Here is a 21,454-nt window from a genome sequence, read left to right on the forward strand (position 1 = left end):
TTTCTGTGTTTTACATAAATTAACTGAATATACTTAACAAGTAGGGAAATAACATCCATCCTCTCTCAACATCCTCTTAATTTGAGCTCTGGATAGAAAAAACAGTCATTAGTGAACATTATGTGCAGGTGTTTTTGCTGGTATTTACTAAACAGTCTCCAGTTTCTACCCATTAAGAGAAACTTTTAACATGAGACTACCAGAAGAATAATAAAATGCACAGCAACAGAAACCATGTCGGTACTTTTATTGTTTGAAGCCTGTACCAAATGTTGGGACTTCGCAAAGTGGTGGATTTAGTTCCACTGCGAAGGCTGGAAGTGCCAGGTAACAGTTTTCTGCCTCAAAGTCACAATCTAGATTGCAGAATCAACTGTGGCCTCCTAGGTGACATGTGAAACTGCTCTGACATACCTGGGCTTTTCATAGTGTTGGAAAATCTAACATTATAATGCTTCAATTTTAGCTTTGTATTGCCAGTTTCTCTGTGGAAGGAATTTTGCTAATTTATTTTTTAATTTTTGCATGTTAAGTAAGCAAAGGTAGTTTCTGAGCATGAACTTAATTTTGGAGACAATAATAACTAAATAGTTACTAAAGACTCACAAAAGAGCCAAAATAATCTCTTTGTGAGGGCTGCTCTTCATGAGAGAGGATGGGAGAATTAGTTTCTTTTCTATTTTGAAATAGAAAAGCAAGTTATTTTGTGTTAATATTTTGGAGCAATACTTTTCATTAGTTTCATTCAGGTTGAGGCATGAAATCCACCATTTACTCATTCATTCCAAAAACAGTTATTGGGGGCGCAGCCCAGTGGCACGGCGATTAAGTTCATGTGATTCGCTTTGGCGGCTGGGGTTCACTGGTTCGGATCCTGGGTGCGGATGTACACACTGCTTATCAAGCCATGCTGTGGCAGGCTTCTCACATAAAATAGAGGAAGAGAGACACAGATGGTAGCTCAGGGCCAATCTTCCTCAAAAAAAAAAATTATTGAGCAGCTGATATATTGTAGGAAGAGTGCTAGATTCATGGATATAGATAAAAGTTGGAGATCTAAGCAGCTCACAGACTAGTGCTGAAATAAGTAAACCCCAGCACTCTGACAGAGGTACCTCTCCATGTGCTAGGAGCAGATGCCAGGAGGAGACCTGGATTCCCAGACATCTGAGCTAAATTTTGAAAAGGAATAAGTAAAAGTTCATCAGATGAAGAATAGGAGAAGCAGGTTTCCAGGCAGATGGAGGAAAAAATATTGATAAAGCCAGGAGGTTTGAGAGAAGTTCACATTCTGGGGAACTACAAGGATATCTGGAGGGCAAGGGGATAGGAAGTAAGGGCAGATGGGGCCAAGAGAAGTCAGCAAAGCCACAACATGAAAAATCTGAGATGATATGCTAAGAAGTATGGATATTGTATTGAAAGTAATGGGGCAACAAATAATGAAGTCTATGCAGGAGAGTGACATGATTAGATTTGCTTTATTAAATGGTCCTTAGAACGATGTGAAGCAGTGGTTCTCAACCAGGGCAATGTTGACATTTGCTCACAAACAGGGGGAAGGGGTGATACTGGTATCTAATGGGCAGAGGGCAGGGATGCTACTAAATATCTTATAATGCCTAGGACAAGCCACCACAACAAAGAATTGCCCAGCCAAAAGTATCAATAGTGCAAATGTTAGAAACCCTGGTATGGTAGGCTGAATAATGGCCCCGCAATGTGTTCACCTCTGATCCCTGGAACTCGTGAATACGTCACCTTACATGGAAAGAGACTTTGCAGGTGATTAAATTAAGGATTGTGAGATGAGGGGATCATACCTGGATTATCTGGGTGGGCCCAATGTAATCACAATGGTCTTGATAAGAGGGAGGGAGGAGGGTCAGAGACAGAAAAGATAACGTGAGGAGAGGAGCACAGTCAATGAAGGAGATGGGATGATGCTACACTGATGCCTTTGAAGATGACGGAAGAAGGAGCCAGGAGCCAAGGAATGTAGGCAGCCTCCAAAAGCTAGAAGGGACAAGGAAAGGGATTCTCACCTAGAGCCAGCTCTGCTGACAGCTTGACTTCAGGCCAGTAGGACTGATTTTGGACTCTAGACCTTCAGATCAGTTAGAGAATAATTTTGTGTTATTTTACTCCACTAAGTGTGTGGTAATTTGTTACAGCAGCAATAGGAAATTAATGTCTGTTTTGGAGGATGGCATAGATGGAAAGCAAACCTTGATGCAGATTAAGCAGTAAGGAGGTATCAATATGGAGAGGCACTTACCAGAGCACTGGAGATATCGCAGTCATCCAGGCAGAAAATTCCTGCTCTCTTGAAGCTTATAATGCAGTGATTTGTATGATTACAAATGTTGTTATATTCCAGAAAATAACCCCCGTATGATGCTAATTTCCTTTCCCAATCCGTCATACATCAGCTAGCTTTTTCTACCTTGAATAGAAAGTTTTACTTTTCATTTATTCAAATTTAAAAGTACATTATGATTTGTACTTTCCCCCCAAATCCAAGGTCATCTCAATTTCATAAAGTATCTCCCTACGTTTTTTTCTATTAGCTTTATTTATAGTTTTATTATGATAGATTGATTGTTATTCCCAATTATTCACTCTCTTCCTCACAGCAGTATCATTTACCCCACCCTTGGCATGTGTTCCCATAGAGGAATAGATGCCGCCACACCATAGTCATGACTGGCCATTGGACCACCTTTGGTCAATTGAATGTGAGTTCTCTCATCTGATCATAAACTTGTGAGGGAGAAATAAATTGTTTGTTGTTGGATACCACTGAGACTTTGGGGTGGTTTTTTATGCAGCCTAACCTGGGGAAATTGGACTAAAACATTTGTGTTTACATTTAGGACTTTTATCTATGATGCCATCATTGTTATATGCTATATGCAAAGTTACCCTTTATATATAAATCTGTTTGGTCTCTGTATGCTGTTTCATTGATCTACTTGTTCCTGCACCAATTCTATACTATTTTTATGACTGTGATATTATAATGTGTCTTATATCTTGTGAGCTCCCACTTGTCGTCTTCCTTCTCAAAATTATATTAGCTTTGTATGAAGGTTCACACTTTCCAGTTATATTTAGGATCAACATTTCATGTTCTCTCCCAAATTCTGCTGAGATATTGATTATAAAGCCACTGAATTTATAGATAAACTTGGGAAACCATTAATAGCTTTACAATGTTCACATACCTTCTTTTATTAAAGTCTTATTTGATTAGCTTTAGAAATTTTATACGTTTCTCTATGAAGATGTGCTTTCTTTATTGGTTTAATTCCTAGTTATTTCATAGTTTGGGTTAATATTTTGAGTGGCATATTGTCTTCTATCATATTTTTAGTTAGTTTTTACTGTGTAAGGTGTCGGATTCCAATGTGAAATGTGTACACCCAAATGGGGAAGAGAAGAAAATATTAACACTTCTATATATGTTTATTTTTAATTTTATTTAAACATTTTTATTTTTTTAGGCAAATAATACCTAATGTATGAATATGTTAGTTCTATAATAATAATAATAGCTAAATTTTATGAGACATCAACTTTGTGGTAGGTATTATTCAAGTGTTTTCCAAGTATTAAGTCACTTAATCCTCACAATATCCTAAATGGTGTTGTCATCATCATCATCATTATTATTCTCATTTTATAGACAAGAAAAATGAGGCAGAAAGTGGTTATGTAACTTGCCTAAGTTCACATATGTAGTAAGTGACAGAGCCAAGATTTGAACCCAAGGCAATCTTGCTCTTAGTCTCTACGCTGTGACATATGTGAAGTACGTAACTGGAATTTACGAGTAAATATTGGGGTCATACTAGGCTCATAAAATGAGTTTGCCTGCTTTTTAAAGATAAGGATTATATCTGTTTTAAAGCTTTATTTATCAACTTTTAGAGGAACCAATATGTTGAGACTAGTGGTAGAAAAATGCTATTAATCTTTAAAGTTTACCTTCTACCTGGCAATTTCACATAATGCTTTTATTAGATACTCTCATTTGTTCATTCTCTTGGGTATTCTACGTAGATAATCTTATCATTTGTAAATAATGACAGTTTTTCTCTCTTCTTTTCCAATTCTTATCATTGCTAATTATTTTCTTTGTCTTATTGTGTTGGCCAGGACTTTCACTTCTATATTGAATAGTAGTAGTGATAAAATTTTATCAAGTTAAAGACTTCATATTTGCTTCATGTTCATTAAATAAGTGTAAAATTTATTAAATGCTTTTTCTATATCTACTGAGATGATTATTTATCTTTCTTTTTTCATCCACTATTGTGATGAATTACATTGATAGAGTTTTGATCAATAAACCATTGTGGGCTTCCTGAGACAGTCTCTGCCAGTTCACACTGTATTATTCTTAATAGAGTTTTGAATTTATTTGGCTAATATTTTGTTTAGTATTTTCTCATTTGTATTCAGAAGTGGACTAAGACTATATTTCTTTTTCTTTTATATTGTTCGTACTCAATTTTAATATCAAGATATTAAGCTCATAAACTAACTTGTGCAGTTTTTGTTTTTTTCTGGAAAAGCTTTTATAAGATAAAATTATCTACTTTTTAAAGTTTCACTTATCAACCTCTAAAGGACCCTATTTCATCTAACTCCGAGGTAGTTAGCAAGAAAGAAAGGCAGGGATACTAAAGCTGTGTAATAACATTTTCTAGAGGAAGCTGATTTAGTCAGTTAAGTATTTTCTATAATTCATCATAAGATGAGTGAGCTTTAAACCTTCACAGCAGAATTTTGAAATTCGTAGTATTTGGCAATTTTGGAAAGGATTAAGAACAATAGCACTTTTGTATATTTGCTTCATGTAGCATTGTCATCTTGGTTGCCAACCATTTTTGAAGACAGTTTCCTCCACAATTCCTGTATGATTATTAATGCAAAGAATTAAAACAACTTTGTCAACATAAATTATGTTTTACTGGGCAAATTGAAAGACAAAAAGGAATCAGATCTCAGAAGGCAATTACTATAAACATGAGACTTCTGGTGGGGACCACATTGGTTCCAGCGAGCAGATAATCAGGGTAATCGTTCTTCAAAAATGCAGAACTCCTACTTGAGGCAAAGAGGCAACTATTATCTGTCTCAATTGGTTCAGAATGTGGATGAAGGGTTCAGTGAGGAGCTCCTCTTAAGACATAAAAGCTGAGAGCAGAAATCTTCCTATCTTTCAGCCAGCATCTCAGGGAGGGACTTAGACATTTTATTGATTGATTGATTGATTGATTGATTACAGGGAAAGTTTCGCCCTGAGCTAACATCTGTTGGCAATCTTCCTTTTTTTCCCCTTCCCAAAGCCCCAGTACGTGGTTGTACATCATATTGTAAGTCTTTCTGTTCTTCTATGTGAGCTGCCACCACAGCATGGCAACTGACAGACAGGTACTATGGTTCTGTGTCCGTGAAAGGAAACTGGGCCTCCGAAGCAGAGCACACTGAACTTTAACCACTAGGCCATCAGGGCTGGCTCAGGACTTAGTCGTTTTAGACCACAGACCAAGAGTGTAAGAGATTTGAAATCTTTCACTTGCAGATTCATTGTTGTTGTTTTTAATGATTGCTGGTTTCACATAATGTGTAACTGCAAAACTCTGAAGACATTAACAACCCGTGTGCTTGTTTTAAGGGACAACAAGGCATTTGGAGAAGTGGAAGCAATGGACAGAGTGGGAGGTCTCAGCTGATAACAAGAGCAGAGACTAAGCCAACTCTTTCTGGCCGCTACAAAGAAGAAAAAGAGCCCACAGGAAAGGTCTTGAACTGAGAATGGACCCGGAGTTTAAAACAGAAATGCTTGAATTATCTCGTTATGCCATGTTATCTACTTTGTGGACATTCCAAGCTCAGCTGGATTGTGTTGAGGCATGATTTGAAGTAAGGCAACACTGAAATTGATAGCTGTGAAATGACAGCAGCAGATGGACCTGGCTAGCATGAAGCCATCAAAGGTGTGCAAAGTTTAAGGAAAAATACTCAATCCTGAGCTTGACAGACCATATAGAAGCAGGTTATATCATTAACTAAAGGTCACATATAAACACAGTAAGCTTGTTTAAGACAGGTGGGCATGTCCTAGAATTCTCAATCACATTTATACGGCTGGAAGATAACTTGTCAGCTCTATGTATATCCATCTCTACCTGCGTAATAGGACAAATAGGAATCTCAGGAGGTGATTGAGCCCAGTCTATTGTATTTGATGTCTTAATGAGAACATAATGGTTATAATATAGTAAAATGGATACGTATTCCTAACAGAACAGAAGGGTCCATTTCAGTAGCCAAATGTAAGATCATTTCTTACCCAAACTTTCAGCATATAATTTTAATCAGTTACCTAAGTGAACAGAAAAATTCTGTCTTATGTAATTTGTAGATGTCTTGAAACCCGTTAAAAAAAAAACAAGAACAATATTTTGATGTTCATTTTATGCAGGCAGGGTTCAGAGTTTATCTGTTAAGCCTCAAGAAGGATTCTTTGGCATTTCTGACCTAATGATTATGGGTTTGGACCCAATTTGAACTAGCAATTAAGCCACAATAGGCTCTATTTTCCATTATTAATTTCTTGGACTTGAAAAGTTTGTCAGTCTCAATGCTATTAGATGTTTAAAACTCTGGACTTTTTGCTTACTTGCTAAATACTGACACCTGGGTTTTTCTGTTTCACTGTGTTCATTTGTGAAGAAATTGGAAGATGCTAAGGAGTGTGTGTGTGTGTGTGTGAGTGTGTGTGTGTGCATGTGCCCATGCACTCATACACTCACGTGCATACACATATACATGTTTTACAATCTTTCAGGGATGAGCGCTCACCTTTACAAAATATTTTAGGTTAGATTAGCAAAGCTGAGAAATGCTGCATTCTATTCATGTATTAACTCTTGACTAGGGCCTATCCTAAATGCCGACTGGAATTACTGTCGATTTTAGCTGTGGAAATTTGCTTCAGTAGACATTGATGTGACAGTATGATTATAAGTGGTTTTGATTAATTCCTCGGCACATGCATGTTAGAACTTGCTTCTGAGGTGACTGCTAATGCAAAAGGGATTAGGCCTACACATTGGGAATTTGAAACTCCCCAAAAGAAACGAGTTAAGCACAACATCAGCTCAGACAGAAAAGGCAGTTACAGAAACACATTCGCAGAGATGCCAGATAGGAAAATAATTTTGTACAAATTTCACCTTGCAATGTCTTTCAAACTGTGTAGGAATTTGAATTGTTTTACTGAAGGGCAATCAACAGTCTTCTTGGTACAACCTGGGCTTAATGTTTCATTTTAGAAAAAGTAGGGCTATTTCAAAGGGAGAAAAACACTGCTTGGAGGACTTTCGATTACCAAAATGATGCATAATGGGGGAAAGTCCACACTGAGTTCTTTGCATGATAACATAGAAAGTTTTCAAGTTTATTCTCTATAGAAACTACTCTAGAAGAGTAGAAAATGGGAAAGTGTAACTCTCAGGTAGAAGTTTGCCTTTGGCTTCTGATATAGTCATGAATTTCTTAGGACTTTGTCTTTTGGTATTAATTAGGGATTACATTCAGCTGCAGATAACAGAAACACAATTATGGTAGCTTAACCAAATAGGGGTTTTTTCTTCTCACATATTATGTCTCCTGGACATAGGAAAGTGAGGTTGGTGGAATGGCATCATGATATCATCAACATCTTGGACTTATTTTGTATTTTTGTTCCTTTATCCTCACAGGTACTTCACGGTGCAAGATAGTGTTCTCCACCTCTACCTCCCTTTGTATTCCAGGCAGGAAGAATAAGAAAGCTTTGAGGAGGAAGGGCTGGCACCTATGCAAGGAAAGCAAAACTACATAGGAATTCCTGGTAGGTTTCAGCTAATCTCATTGACCAAACCATGTTATATGGTCAGCCATTGCTATAATAGAGTCTGGGAAGTGGTAGGGGGATTTTTTTGGCTGTATTGCCAATAAAAATTAAATGAGGGTTCTTTTGGTAAAAACAAAAGAGAGAATGGATATTGGCTAGGCAAGCAGCATGTTCTACCACGTATTGCTTCAAGATATTTACCATTTTCCATTCTGATTGGGTAATGCCTGTGACATTCTATTATTTTGTACACCATGCCTTCTTGTCCTGATTTTGCTTGATTAGAAGTAGATTTTGTTCAACATAGCATTAGTGCACAGAGTTGATGTTCTCAGGGAATAATGGCATCCTGAGAGCTTGTTGTTCAAGAATTCATCCACAGTGCTCTGAAACAACAACCTCCCCACACAATTATTCATACATGCAGAAAGACTAGGAAGGTATGATCGATTGGCAGCATTGGATACAAAATCAAAAGCAAATCTGACATCCTTCATATGGTGACCCTGGGAGTTGAAACCTAAAGGATAAACTATGCTGATGTCAAAAAACCCAAAGCAAACACTGGTAGAATTAATAGGAGAAATAGACAAATCCAACGGAGATTTTAACATCCCTTATGAAATGCATATAGTGAAATCTCCAAGATAAAACATATGTTGGGAAATGAAACGTATTCAATAAATTTAAAAAAGGCTTGTGGTTTTAAATCATGTTAACTGATAATGACACTTAAATTAGAAATCAAAAATGTAAGATATCTTGAAAAGCCCAGACATTTGAAAATTAAATAACTCTCAAAGGGGTCAAGGAAAAAAAATCACAAAGAAAAGGAAAACTTAATTTGAGTAAAATTATAACAAAAATATAGCCTATGAAAATTTGTGGAATGTTGTAGAGCAGTACTTAAAGGAAAATTCTTAAATTAGGAGAGAAAAAAAGATTTAAGATCACTCTAAATTTCCACCCTAAGAAGCTAGAAAAAGACAAACAGTATAAACCCAACTATATAAAAGGACTAAAGTAATAAATATGAGTGGAAATCAAGAAATATAAAACAAACAATGGAGAAAATCAATAAAATCAAAAGTAAGTTCTCTGAAAAGATTAATAAAATTGATCAAACTATAGCTAGATTGATAAGGACCAAAAAAGTTAAAAAGAAAACCAAAACTACTACTTTCAGGAATAAATGAGAGTTTTGCTTTTTTTCATATGTTATGGATATTAAAGGGATAATAAAGGAATTTTATGAATATCTGTGTGCCAATGTATATGACAATTTAGATGAAATGAACAAATGCCTTGAAAAACACATTATCAAAGCTGACGTAATGGAAAATCTGAGTAGCTCCATAATAATGGAGTTGAATTTATTGTCAAAATCCCCCCGCAAGTAAACCTTGAGTCTCAAATGGCTTTATTGGTGAAGTCTATCAAACATTTAAGAAAGAAAGAATGCAAATCCTACAGTTAGCTTCCCATAAAATAGAATAGGAGGTAATAATTCCCAACTTTTCTATGAGGCTTATCACAGGCCTGGCATTTGATTTTATTCTACTTACAAGCTAATAAATTAGCCTATTACTGTTTCATAGATTTTGGCAGAAGACATGAGACTCTTGGATCAGAGACAAATGACTTTGTTACTCACAGAGGGCAAGCAACATGAGCATCATCATGTTTGTGTCTGTTCCCCTTTTTCTCAAGTCTCACAGAAGTGACTCAAAGGGCCAAATGGATGGCTCCACATGCAGTGAACTGCATTGTAGGAGAGGAATCCTGAGTCTGGAGATCCACCAACTTGTGTTCGTCTGCTGACACAGAGCCCTGATTGAAAATCAGGAAAAATAGTTTTGGTTTTAGCTCAGCTATTGACATATTCCCAGCACGAGTTAGATCACCTGTGTTTTGGGATCTCAGCTTCATTATCCATAAAATCAGAGGATCTGGACATGGTGATTTCTCAGGTCCCTTCCAACTCTATGATTTCAAGTGTCTATGTCCATGAATTAAACAGGTTTGAAAAATGTAGCCCTAAATAATTTTATGTAATGGAATTAAGAGCATAAAGTTAAAGACATGGTGAACTCCTTTGGTCAAATGTTAGCTTGAAAATAGCAATTCCCTCACCCTATGATTCATACATTATCTAGGGATCTATAACTTCCTGACATTTGTATTTAACACTTCTGACTTGTACTGCTCGTAATATAGTATTCTTTTCATATCCATTTTAACTATCTCTTGATGGTGAGAACAAATCAAATAAATATACCTAGGTGTTGATATGTGTATGAACTGCATATCAAACATCTAGATATAGAGTACATACATATATGTATGTGGGAATACATATATAAATGTGCATATCTCTGTACACATTAATAAATAATACTGGTGCAATAATATAACTTTTTTTATAGTCATAAAGCATAGCTTCAGTCCTTAAAAAGCTAACATTTTCTTTCTATCTACTTTTGCTGCTTTGAGAAAAGTATCACAAGTTTACAGAGGAACATTGGTCATATGCACCAAACTACTAGTCACTGTTTGTGTTTCTTCTAAAATTCAAATTTTTAACCATGAGATTTTCTAAACTTTGAAAATAAAAAGTGATATCAAACTACCTAGGATTCAATGGCATCAAACACATACTTTGTGTTGAAACCAAGTTTTAGAGTAAAGTTCAAGGAAACAAATGCTTATTGTCAAACTCAAGATCTTTCTTACTAGTTTTGAACTTGTTTGGTCTAGTAGTTAAGACATTATTTATGGGGCCGGCCCCGTGGCTGAGAGGTTAAGTTCACGTGCTCTACTTCGGCAGCCCAGGGTTCGCCAGTTGGGATCCTGGGTGCGGACATGGCACCACTCATCAGGCCATGCTGTGGTGGTGTCTCACATAGAGGAACTAAAATGACTTACAACTAGGATATGCAACTGTGTACTGGGGCTTTGGGAAGAAAAAAAAAAAAGAGGAAGCTCGGCAACAGATGTTAGCTCAGGGCCAATCTTCCTCACCAAAAAGCATACCTTAAAAAAAAGAAAATAAAAGACATTATTTATTGAATATACTGTGAAGTTAAGTTGTCTTGTCTCCTGCCTGAAGTCAACAGATGTTCTCCCTCTCACTTATTTTAAAAATTTGACTTCATGCTCTAGGTTAGCCTTTCCCAAATTCTGTTCCATGGGCTGTTATTTGAAAAAAGTGTTTCAAGAAAAATGGAGTTTGGGGAAGCATTGGATTAAAAAAAAAGAAGGTAAAGGTGGTTTCTTTTGTGTGGACTTCTACAGGTCTTAATTGTTCATTGTGGATCTCTGAACGGGAAGTATGGAACACTCTTTTCCCAAATCCGTTTGACCTTGAAAAGCATCCTAAGAAATACACCTTGGAAGTGCTATTTGGGATTCTTCAGCACTAAGCCTTGTGATTATTTTACAGAGTTTGCAAAAAGTCCGCCTCATTAAAAGAAGCTCTTAATTTGCCCTTTTCCCATATTTTTCAGCTAAGAGATCTGGTTGCCTTCTCATTCAGCTAAATAAGAGAGGGAGAAATTAAGGATATGGGAAAGAGGAGCCTGGACCTACTTAACGGGGACTTGAACAGAATACAAGGTGTGGTGCACAGCCAGGTTGAAGGGCTTCAGCAGGCAGGCATGTAGACAGGGCAAGAAACTGGCAGGATCGAGGCTGGCAGTGAAGCTAGCAGTCGGTGCAGACTCTTCCAGGAACAAAGTCAAGGCAAGATGAGGAGATGAGGCAGCACGGGGGCTTGGTTAAATAGGATCGGAATTGCAGATAATATAGTCTCGTGGAGCATCGGGTCTCAGGACCCCAACCCTAGGGAGGAACTGAGTCTTAACCCTCTGCCTGGCACCTGAAACAAATGCCTCTTCATTTTCTGTCTCTGGCGTCTCAGATTGTTTTTCCCTGGTTACAGCGGCCAGTCTCTTCTTGGCTTTAAAGGACAAAGGTTTTCAAGGCAATTTGCATGAGAGGGCAACACTCTATCCTTTAGGTGGATTTTGGACTCAGAGTCACCCGTAGGATGGATAAGGGCTGATTGCTCAGATCCATGAACTTTTCTTCATCTTTTTCCTCCTGGACAGGCTCCTTCTACCAGAACCTTGACAAAGAAAAGCCCCCATTAGAGCTTATCCAGTCCCATTAGGTTTCCAAGCCTCATATGTTTTAGAGTTAAAAACAATTTTGCTGGGGCCAGCCTGGCGGCATAGTGGTTAAGTTCCCACGCTCTGCTTTGGCGGCCTGGGGTTTGCTGGTTTGAATCCCAGGCATGGACCTATGTACACAGCATGGCTTATCAAGCCATGCTGTGGCAGGCATCCCACATATAAAATAGAGGAAAATGAGCACAGATGTTAGCTAACAGCCAATCTTCCTCAGCAGAAAGAGGAGGATTGGCAGTGGCTGTTAGCTCAGGGCTAATCTTCCTCAAAAAAAAAAAATTGTGCCAACAGCACATGCTCTACATAACATCATGTTCAGCTCTGAGCTATAGAAAACCTGAAAAACAGTGCCTTAAACACAGAAAGGGATTATTTTTCTCTCATACAAGGTGGTGTGGAGACAGGTAGTCCAGGGCTGCTGTAGCTGAAGCACCGCAAGGTCATCAAGGATTCAAACTCCTGCTTCCCCGCTCTGCCCTCCTCAGTGTGTGTGGCCTTTGCACTCATATCTCAAGAGGGCTGCTGCCCCTCCAGGCATCACATTCCTTTTCCAGGCAAGAAAGGGAAAGGTCCAGAAGCCTTTCCCATCCGGCTTTGTCTTGTGTGCAGAAGGGATGCTTTCCCCAGATATGTCTGCCTCTATCTTACTGGCCAGAACTGGGTAATGTGGCTTTTCCTAGCTGCAAAGTTATTTGGAGAAGTGAAGATATTTATATATTACTGAGGACATTGATGATCATCTCCAATAAAATTGGAGTTCTGTTAGCAAGGAGGAAGGGGAAGATAGATAGTGGCAAGTGACAAGCAGTTTCTGCCACGTGCCTACTGTAGAAAAATTAGAAAAAACAGAAAAGCATTTCTCAATTCTTTTCATTTTATATATTTATTCATTTATTTAGGCTTTCTCCTGATCATCGCCTTATTTGAAAATAGAGATTTTCTTGGCCTTACGTTGGACAGTTAAAGCAACTTCAAAGCTATAGCCTTAAGTTGATAGCTTTCGGATACAAATAACTTGCAGGAAATATTTTTTCCTAGAAGAATTTAGTATCCCTAAGATAGAACGTTTAAGAAAAAATGTAAATAAGGTTTCAGGGCAGAAATGGAAAATGGTTTCATGACAGGCAGTCAGCATTTTATTTGGGTCACAAAACAGACCATTTCCTGTCTTCTCAAAGCCCCATGCTGCTTACATCACTGCCCTGTAACCCAGTGGGTGAAAACGGACTCAGTCAAGGCCACAGAGGAGGCAACCGCTCCCTCATAAGTGCGCGGCTTTTCACTAATGGCTCTTGAAACTGATTGTGGGGTCTGGTCCTCTTCATCATTGTCATAATCACCATGGATTATATTTTGAGTGCCCACAGGGGGCATGGCACTGTACTGTGCATAATGTTTGCTGTCCTATTTCTGCTTCCGAATGGTTAGACATTTTGTTCATGCTGAGCTTATCTCTGATTCCAAGCAAAACTGTCCACTGCTGTCAGCTACCTAAAGCTACAGCTTTTTATATGGTGGAAATTCCCTGAAGGAATCTGATGAAAAAGTGACAGTACCACTTTTCAGCCAAGTTTTTTCATCATTAATGGATTTCCTCTTCATGCCTATTCATAGGTACTATTTTCTTCATTAGTGAGCTCAGCCGTGACATCGCAGAATTCAAGGTTTGCCAGAACCTTCAGGATTTGGAGGAAAAAGAGAGTTAATATTGATCACTCCTGGGAACAGTATTAGGTGCTTGATATTTCCTTCTTAAGTGATCCCTCTGAAGGAGTAATTAGTACACACATTTTGTAGTTGAAGCAGCTGATGCTGGAAGAGTTTAGCTTTGCTGTCCAATGTCACATAACTGAACTGGAACCTGGGTCCTGATTTAATTATCTTTCAACTACAATCTGTTGTCCTTTAAGGAGTGTCATAATGTTTCACCGAGAGGTCACAAAACCCAACCCTCATTAGTGAATTCAGTTTAACCACCCCTCTTGTTGACATCGGTGGTTACTGTGCATAAGGAAGAAAAGCTGCTTTGACAAGGTAAATGAAGGTATTTAAGAAGTCTAACAGAATTCAGGAATAGGGTATATTATTGTTTTCAAGAGATATTATGAACTATGCTCTTATAATGCACTGGAACTAAAATTGCACTATATGCTTGCTTAATGTGGTTTATTTCCGCTATACATATTTACATCTTTCTTCTGCTTGCTTACTTTACAAGTAAGTCCATCATACTGATGGTTTTTCTAATAGTTTATCCTTGCTCTTAACTCTGCTTTGTTTTAGTAGCAATTTCTAGTGCGACGCTATATTTGACACATGCTTTCTTACTTCCGTTCAAGGACTTTCATAATTTTCCTACTCATTCACATCAGCCTCATTCTCCTCTTGCATTATTTCTGAGTGGTACTAACTGCACATTTATTTCCCGAGTATGTTTTAGAATCCTTCATCTCCCCTCTGTCTTTTACAATTGCAGATGGCTTTTCTGTAGCATGCTGATTTTCTCAAAGTCTATACTTGTTACAGCTTGATGTTCATGCTCACTTAAATAACGATTCAGCGAGAGCCTGAACGTTTGTAGATTGTCATTGCTGTTGAATCTAATTGTGCCTTCCATTTCATAGGTGCCACCATTTTCCTTATTTCTAATAATTCCGTCTGTAATGATTTTAAACCTTAAAAAGGAATCTTGGAGATTTGCTTTGCATGTTCCCTTCTTTACAGAATTTAGCTTAAAGGGGCTGCTCTTGAACTATTCTCAGTAATGGAAAGCGTTTAGATTAGAAACTAAAACCCAAAGATGTGACAATCATCTCTCCTGTTTCTTATCCATCTTTCTCTGGCCTTTAACCCACATTTCCCACCTGGTAACATGAGATACACCACATGTTTATGGGTTTTCAAAGCATTTTTCATTAACCTCATACCGTCTTGATATTCAGGCATTGACTTTGGCAAAGACGATTATTTAATAATGGAATATTTTGGCACATGGACTTCCCTAGAATTATATGGTTAGTAGAAAAAATAATAATCTGTTCTGTAATATAATCTGATAGAGACTAAAATAAAATATAAAAGCAAATCTAACCCTACTTTTGAAATAAATGGACCAAGTGAAGGAAAACAGGCTTGCATGGAAAAAAAAAAAGAAAAGAAAACATGGAACTAAATGTCAAGGAATAGTAAAATAGCAATAGCTGTCTATAAAACACATGGAAATTAAATGTCAGGTTCTTTGCATATTTTTTATCACAGAATTGTGATATGATTTTTACCCATTTGAAAGAGCATCAGCACGCATTAGAATTATCCACGATAAAGGACTGAGTAGCTACTGAGCAAGGTGGCCTAAGGTGTTCAACCTGCCCAAGTCAGAATGACAGGTAAGACAGGGATCCAGATGTGCAAGTCTGGGTTAGACCTGGAAGAAGGCAGCATTGGTGGCCTTGCCCGGGTGAGGAAACCTTTTGAGTGAAAAGAGGACACAATGAAGGGCTTAGCTTGGGAATAAATATGTAAATTGAGCACGGCTGTTTAAGATAGTCCGGGCTAAAGCAGACCTGTTCTATTTACCATTGATTCTCATCATGGGAATGTAATTAATAAAGCATGTCATTGGAAACTACATTATATCTCATGCTGTTATTATCAGTCGACATATGTGTAATTCATACACTAATGGTGGGTTGCAAAGAAGATAGTTTACGAATCAAAGCAGGAAAGTAAAGACAATCTATATTACTTCACAATTTTGGAAATCCTTGCCCTGGCATTTGGAATGTGTATTTTTCTATGTCATGTCAATTTCTTCGGGGATTTAAGCTCGTTTATTTTTGTACTATTTCTCCATTAACACGAACATCTAGTCACTTTTCATTCTACTACATTTAAACACTTAATGGCAATTACATTTCCGGCTCCTTTCATATTTTCTTTCCCTAAGTCCCCTTTTAGTATCTTCTAAAAAAAAAAAAGGAAAGTCTCTCCATAGACAAGGATTTTACATGTCAAATAATAGCTGTGTGAAGTGCTCCCCACACTCTAAGTATGAAATACTCAAGTGAGTAGAACACCGGTTCAGAATTATATCCCTCACATAGGTTACCAATTAGAAAGCCATTTGTGCACTAATATTTCCCTTTTAAAAAGAAAATAACTCCAGAAAGATTAGATTATTTTTGCATGTGGTGTATATTCCTTTTATGAGAATATTACTGGTTCTGCCTTCTCCCACCATTTTCTTCCTGTTATTCTCCTGGTCGTGACACCAGGTGACCTGCAGGGATAAAGAGCCTCTGAAGCTAGCCTGAGTAAAATCATTTCAGAAGTCATTCTGAGCGAAATAGCCTCAGTACTCTCCATTCTCCTGGGGACCCCATCGCTGGGTTTAAACGGCTTGCCTTGGCTATTGGTGTTGGAATATGTTTTGTTGATCCTTTTCATAATCTTTGCCTTATATGTTGCCTCCATCGAAGGCCTCCTCTCCTCAAAACTTGGGAACTAGTTCTTCATGGGTCTTGAACAACTCGTGAATAGTTGTTTCTTAGATCTTGAAGAAAATGTGGTATGATATCAGTGGGTTCACTCACGTAGGCTGAGAGCTTCCTTTAGAGAACAGAATAGTTAGGGGGAGCCAGGACCCTCACTCCCTGGGGATCCAAAACCCTGCCCACACCAAATGGTGTAGACTTGAGGACAGCTAAGCATTCAAAGCTAAGAAATGTGACAGAGTCAGGAAAAGAGAAGCAAAAATTTGGAGTCCAAGGAAAGCCTTTGGTGATGAGGAGGAGAATGATTAATGAGTAGGGAGCATGAAAATACTACCTGTATCTGTAGAGGTGACGTGGGGCAGGGGATGGAAGGGGACTGGTCAGCAACAGGCAGGGGTTTTAGAAGGAGACAGAAAGTCTATGAAAACAAAATCTTTTACACCTTGCAATTTTTACCTAAATCTTTTGGAGACAACTGAAGTGACACTGGGAATTGCTGTTTAGGTAAAGCTATTTAGCAGACAACTTTGGAAGAGAAATTTCATGAAACCAGCTCTTGTTTGCATTGGAATAGGGGCCTGCAAACTTTTCCTGTAAAGGATCAGATAGTAAACATTTTAGGCTTTGCAGGCCATGAGGTGAAAATTGAGGATATTATGTAGGTATTTATATGAAAGAAAAATTTCCACAAATTTTTTATTGATGAAATTCAAAATATAATGATGATAATTAAGTTCATTTTTAAAAATACAGGGCTACTAATGAGAAGAATGGAATTTTCTTTTGGGGGGGGCAAGAATTTGTTTAATTGAGGTTCAAACTTAGTTTTCACTATCATCAAAATCAAGTTCAAATTCATCTGATGTTGATCCATAATGAGATTTTAAGTATTTCATCTTTGAAAATATTTTTTCACACAGTATTGCCAAACGCTGATGTCAATATGGGAACATATAATTTTAATTGAGCATATTTATTGGTTGGAAGGCATATAGAATTCTGTTCTATTTTTCTCTTCATATTTGATTTTAGCATGTCATTACATTGCATATTAGTAACTTCCAAAGGAAGATTAGACAAAAGCGCCTCAATTGCACGGTTAATTGAATTTTGAAATATGGAGGGTTTTTTCTCCCTTGCATTTTGATTAAGGTCTGAAAAATGCTGTTGGAAAATATTGTCTCCTGTACATTTGTGTGGGAATGGAGATTTGTTTTATGTTTTAACTTTTAATAGTACACGACATGTATAAAGGAGCTTTACATTACTTTGTTTTAAACAGCATTAATTGTCATAGTAATGACTTTACTGCAATATAAATTTTGCCTATAAGCACTCTTTTATCTCGTAATTTTATGTTGAATTCGTTAAGAAACATTATCAAGTCGACACTACAAGCTAATTTCCAACCATTCAGCGTTTGATGACAGTGGAGTGCAGTACTTCCAACCACTTAAAAATGTAAAAGCCGTTTCTCGGCTGTGGGCTGCACAGAAACAGGCAGCGGGCAGGACTGGGTCTGTGGGCCTCGGTTTGCCAACCTCTTAATTAGACCGACAGAGCCTCAGGAGTCAGACGCCCTAGCTTCGAATTCTGGCCTCACTCACTTCTGTGCCTTGTGACTTTGAGCGAATTACTTACCCTCTCTAAACTCTCTAAGAGAGGATAAGAGTTCTCTTCCTCCTCGATTTGTAAGAATTAAATGAAAGGAGTGCATGGAATAATATAAACAATTAGTAGGGGCCGGGCCCGTGGCCCAGTGGTTGGGTTCCTGTGCTCTGCTTCAGAGGCCCAGGGTTTCGCCAGTTCAAATCCTGGGCGCGGACATGGCACTGCTCGTCAAGCCATGCTGGCGTGGCATCCCACATGCCACAACTAGAGGGAGCCACAACTAGAAATGCACAACTATGTACCAGGGGACTTTGGGAGAAAAAGGAAAAATAAAATCTTAAAAAAAACACAATTAGTAAATAGTTTTTAGTGGTACATTAAAAATCCAGCATTATGCTACAAATGGATCAAAAAATTCAACCATGTAAAATGAGGCAGGGAGGCGAGGAGTGGAGTTGTTCTTATCACAGAAAAGCTAATGAGATGACCTTGGGTATGCCTGCCGTGGAGGGTATGTGCCAATCACCGGTCGCCTTCTGTCTGAATTATTCTTGTTGAGGGATTTGACTGTATTAGATTTTCTATAAGTGTTTTATTAATATTGTCATCATGACACTCCCTTTTTTATTCTTGATAACCACCTATGAGACAAGCATTAATGCCGAGTCATCGACAAGGAAAACAAGGCTGCCAGACTCGAATTGACCCTGTCCGTCGTCTCCTACACCCACGCTAAACTAACCCCCCTTCTCCACTTGTGTGCAGTGGGTCCCCGGCTACCCCCAGACCTTCCTTTCTACAGAATATCTACTGGCAGACGGCAGAGCCTGATTCATGGGTTTTGCTCTTCCTCAGACCTTGAAACTTCCTTTAAAGGTAGTGAAATCTTTCTTTATGACCTTTCATATGACCTGATTGTGAGCCTCTCTCTTTCCGCACTGGGTGATCCCAAAGAGTCAGGGCTGTGTCTTATTAATTTTTGCATGTACAGAAATGACTACTGAGTAGTTATTAAGAAAAAAAGTCTTGTCAAGTAATGAATGAATGAAGATTGTTGTATAAATGAAATAGTGTTTTATTATTATTCCTCACTAATTTCAGTGCTCTTCAGTCATTTATTTCATTGCACTCACTATTTTCATATTCTTTTTTGTATTATATTATTAATTTATGAACTAAAAGGAAGCTTTTATAGAGGGAATACCTAGATTAACATGTGTTCGTGTTCAGATCCCTAGTTTGCCGTTAAAAGGCTTTGTGAACTTATGTAAAATTTTTACTTCTCGTTATTTTATTTCCTTATCTAAAAGTTATCTTTAAGATCAAATTCAATTCTGAAATTGTGATATTTTTTAAAGCATAAAGTTTACTTTTGATAATAGATTCTGTTATTTACATTTTTCGAAAAATAGTTTATAAGATTTAAATTAGGACTTAAAAATATCTTGACTCTACATTGCTTTACAAGATGAACAGTGTCCTTTTCTTTTTTGATAGAAATACTTAAAAAACATATTTGGCGTATAATTACTAAGTTTTGTTGAACTGTTTCCTTGAGGTTTTTTTTTTTTATGTATCCCATCAATAATTAACTTGATGCATAATTGAAATTCAGCATTGGGCTTTTTGAACCATATTCAAATCTCACTGCCAATAAGACCAGCGTCTTATCTGTGGCTTTACACTGATCAGACTCTGGCTGGAGGAACCAGGTTAATTTCTCTATCACCTCCTAGAAATTTGTTTTATCTGAGGGACCTGATGTAATAGAGAAGAACTTAATCTGGCGTGCATATGTGTTTTTCTTGTAATCAGCTCAGTGTTGAATAATGATTTTTGTTATTTATTACCAGAAACGGAATTGGTTATTGATGCGGTGTCGGTGAGCTAAGGAGTCGAAAGAAAGATTTCTTAGACTCTTAAGATCTGGCAGTAGTGCTCTTTTATTTAGAGAATAGTATAGAATAGCATGGGGACAGGACCCATGGGCAGTCAGAGCTTCTGCTGCCGCCGCTTCTGCTGCCCCCACTGGAATGAGGACAGGGCCCATGGGCAGGCAGAGCCACTGCTGCTGCCCCCACTGGCATGGGGACAGGACCTATGGGCAGGCAGAGCTGGTGCGTGGGGACAGGACCCACGGGTAGTCAGAGCTCCTGCTGCTGCTGCTTCTGCTGCAAAGTTGGGTGGAGAGTAAGGCTAAATTTAAGGCATGGGTATGTGAGTCATCTCTTTACGAGACAAAGAAAAAAAAGTTAAAATGGTACCAGTGCGGGTAGGGTCCGGCCATTGGGTGGTCCCACAACTTTTAGATAAGAATCAAACCGGATTGAGTAAATGGCAGAAGTCACTGCTCAAATATTATCTTCAACTAAAGACAAAGGAGGATTTTGGGGTGGGGGGGTCAGTTGCATGAGGTTGCCAGACAGTAAACAACTTAAGTTCTTGCCTTCCCCATTAAGAGTTTCCAGAGATAAGGCTATCCCCCCTTCCTCCTGGTGCAGAGAGGGAGGCATGGAGATTTCCTTCACAAATGCAACTGTCTCTGATCAAAGGGCAAGCAAATTCCACTCCTCGGAGCCTGCTTCTCAGCTGAAGTTTTAAAATTAACCAGCCTAAAATCCTCATCAGTTATCGCTGTCCACCTCCAGCACATTTCATCCTTCTTCTTATACAGTAACCAGCATGCGTAGATTGCTTCACAGTTTCCTAAGCATGTCTACTTTCATAAGGCAGGACTGTGACTGCCTCCTTCCTATTGTGTTCCCAGCCTTTGCTTAGAGCCTGACGTATAATGCCTGGCTCAAAAAAAATGCCCACCGAATCAGAGAATGAAAGAAAGCGTTATCGCGTGTGGTGCTCATGACATTATCCCCATTAGACAGATGAGGAAGGAAAGGATCCGGCAGGTTAACTAAGGAATATCTTACAAGGTCACAGAGATGATAAATGATAGCGCTAAGACTTAAACCAGATCTTCTGACTCTGAGAGGCGTTGTCTTTTCAGTGACTCCAGGCTGCTTCTCCTGGCGAATCATTAAAGCTGCACAAGTTTTTAGAGCCGACCTATCAATTCACATTATTATCAGAAGATTGCGTTATGAATACTTCACACTTTGTCTCTAACACTTACGATGTTTAGAATCATCAAACCGCCTTGAACTTCCTCAGCACAAAAGCACCAGGAAGGCCAATTGGGAAACTTGCCATGAACTTCTAATGTGCGCCTGTCTCTGTGTTAGGATTCCCCGAAA

The 21,454-nt window shown here is 38.2% G+C and overlaps 1 long non-coding RNA gene across 4 annotated transcripts in view; it reads left to right on the plus strand.

The window, feature by feature from the left end:
- The window catches only part of LOC139080069 (uncharacterized), a 136,063-nt gene that overhangs the window by 4,947 nt on the left and 109,662 nt on the right, over window positions 1-21,454 (plus strand). For 2 of the 4 annotated variants that reach the window (XR_011534222.1, XR_011534221.1), the window contains exons 2-3: window positions 5,687-6,008; window positions 7,779-7,909. This is a non-coding gene — a long non-coding RNA (uncharacterized lncRNA). Of the gene's footprint in view, window positions 1-5,686; window positions 6,009-7,778; window positions 8,975-11,206; window positions 15,726-21,454 lie in introns of those variants that run through there. The other 2 variants (XR_011534220.1, XR_011534219.1) reach the window with 2 other exon arrangements.

This window comes from Equus przewalskii, chromosome 28, assembly GCF_037783145.1.
Source record: "Equus przewalskii isolate Varuska chromosome 28, EquPr2, whole genome shotgun sequence".
Lineage (NCBI taxonomy): Eukaryota > Metazoa > Chordata > Mammalia > Perissodactyla > Equidae > Equus > Equus przewalskii.